The sequence below is a fragment of the Anarhichas minor genome, unplaced genomic scaffold, assembly GCF_050575085.1.
Source record: "Anarhichas minor isolate MPS153535 unplaced genomic scaffold, ASM5057508v1 ptg000037l, whole genome shotgun sequence".
Taxonomy (NCBI): domain Eukaryota; kingdom Metazoa; phylum Chordata; class Actinopteri; order Perciformes; family Anarhichadidae; genus Anarhichas; species Anarhichas minor.
In genome coordinates this window covers 905,001-907,500 of record NW_027466483.1, presented here as the reverse complement: position 1 = coordinate 907,500, position 2,500 = coordinate 905,001, and positions in this window count along the sequence as shown.

Here is a 2,500-nt window from a genome sequence, read left to right as displayed (position 1 = left end):
CGGTGCTATTGGAAGACGCAGAGGTAGAGCTGCGAAAGAGGGCTGAGGAAAAGGCGGCGATGGGGTCTTCCCTGGACAGCTTTGTTCCTCAAGACATTGGGAACTGCGGCTCCCCGCTGCTATTAAGTGACCCCTCGGACTCAGACATGGACATCGAGAAGGGCCAAAGGGTGAGGAAAAGGGATGGAGAGATTATAAAAGGGTCTGATAATCGGAATAAAGCACTGAAAAAATAACACCATGTTTTGTTTTGCTATGCTTTATGTGCCTTTACTGACAGCCCTCATGGCCTTTGACTCTCAGTCTTTTCTTTCTTTTAATGCCAATGGCTTAAAAGACCCAGGTAAAATGAGAGCAGTGTTTGATAGGAACAAACATGTGGACATAATTTGTCTTCAAGAAACTGGGTGGGACCTAAAGGCTGTCAGCCATGCTCAAAAACTGTGGAAAGGGGTGATTTACTCCCAGGAGGGTATTGGGCGAGCACGAGGGGTCGCAGTACTAATTAGCAGAAAACTTAGTACTAGTAGTAAATGTGTATATAGAGCTAGCAATGGCAAGTGTGTGATAGTGGATATATTAATAAATAGTGATATAATTAGACTGATTAATATACATGCGCCCAGTATTGAGGAGGAACGCAGAAACTTCTTCGGAAGTCTGAACAAGTGGATAAATAATAATACTATTATTCTAGGGGACTATAATATCACGCTTAGTAGTAGTGACAATTATAATGATAAATTTAGGTGTGACACGAGTAGAACTGCACTTAAAGATATCATGATAGAAAAAAACTTAATGGATGTATGGAGGGTAATTAACCCTAGGACAAGGGGTTATTCTAGAAGACAGGTTGTCCTGGGCAAGTTAAAACAAACCCGAATAGACCTGGGCCTGGTGGCTTCGGGTCTAGTTAAACGGGTTACTGACATGAAGTATGTGTTTAATGCATGGAGCGATCACGCGTACGTGGATTTAAAATTTGGTGACAGCACGGCTAAAAAAGGCAAGGGCACATGGTGCTATAATAACAGTTTGTTGGAGGACACAGCGTATAAGAATAAAGTAAAGAAATTACTAACCCAAAGTGCATATGACATGCCATATGTAGATAATAAAATAGAATACTGGGAGGAAATTAAATTAAGAATAAAGAAAATAAGCATTAGTTATAGTAAGAATAAAAAATGGGAAGAGAAAAGAGAGGAGAGCATGTTAAATGATTTATTAAACAAGGAATTAGAGAAGATGGAGCTAGATACAAATTATAATAGTGAAAACTATGAATTATATAGGAATAAACTGACGGATATTGAGACCAAACGTTGCAAGGGCGCCGCGGTCAGGAGTAGGTCGCAGTTCCTGCTTGAAGGGGAAAAAAGCACGGGTTTTTTTCTGGGGCTGGAGAGGATAAAACAAGAGAAGCAATATATAAATCAACTGGTGAGCAGCGAGGACCTAGTATGCACTGAAAGCAAGGACCTTTTAAAAATAGTAAAAGACTACTATAGTGAGCTGTATAAAGGGCAAGGGCCTCTAAAGGAGCACATAGTAAAAATGACGAATCAGATAGGAACCCAAATAAGTGAAAATGATAAAAATGATTGTGACTTGCCTATCTCTAGGCAGGAGATAGAGGCAGTCATAAAAAGCCTTAAACACAATAAGAGCCCAGGTTCTGATGGCCTTACTGCCGAGGTGTATAACGAGTTTTCTGTTTTACTCTCTCCCATTTTGTTACATGTTTTTGATGAGATGGCGAGGCAAAATATCATGCCTGACAAGATATCGGAAGGGATTATCACATTAATATACAAGCAGAAAGGTACAAAAGATAGGCTGGAATATTACAGACCCATAAGCCTGTTAAATACAGATTACAAAATCATAGCAAAGGTGTTGGCTAATAGGATGAGAGAGGTAATTAAAACTATTGTCATTGACACTCAGACCTATAGCATTCCGGATAGGGATATAAGTGATAATATAATTGCAATAAAAAACCTAGTAGATAGTATGAATAGAGAGGGGGGGTGTTTATTAGGGATAGACTTAGAGAAAGCATTTGACAGGGTGGAACATGAGTTTATGTGGGAGGTATTAAATAAATATGGGTTTGGTGAAAAATACATAAATTGGGTGAAATTATTATATAAAAAGGCTAGAAGCCGCGTTAAGGTCAACGGTTTCTTGACTGATCCTGTGGAGCTGCAGAGGTCCATTAGGCAGGGTTGCCCCCTGTCTGCCATGCTATACAGCCTTGTGGCGGAGCCGTTGGCTTTAAGCATAATTAATGACAATGAAATAGCTGGGATTAAAACCGAGAGAGGGAATATGGTCAAAGTTATTCAATACGCGGATGATATAAATATCTTTTTAAATAACAGTACACATATAGAGAGGGTCATGGTGCATATAAATGACTATGAGATGGCCTCTGGGGCAAAAGTAAACAATTCTAAATCAGAAATAATGGTTTTCAAGGAGGCAGGGTTTG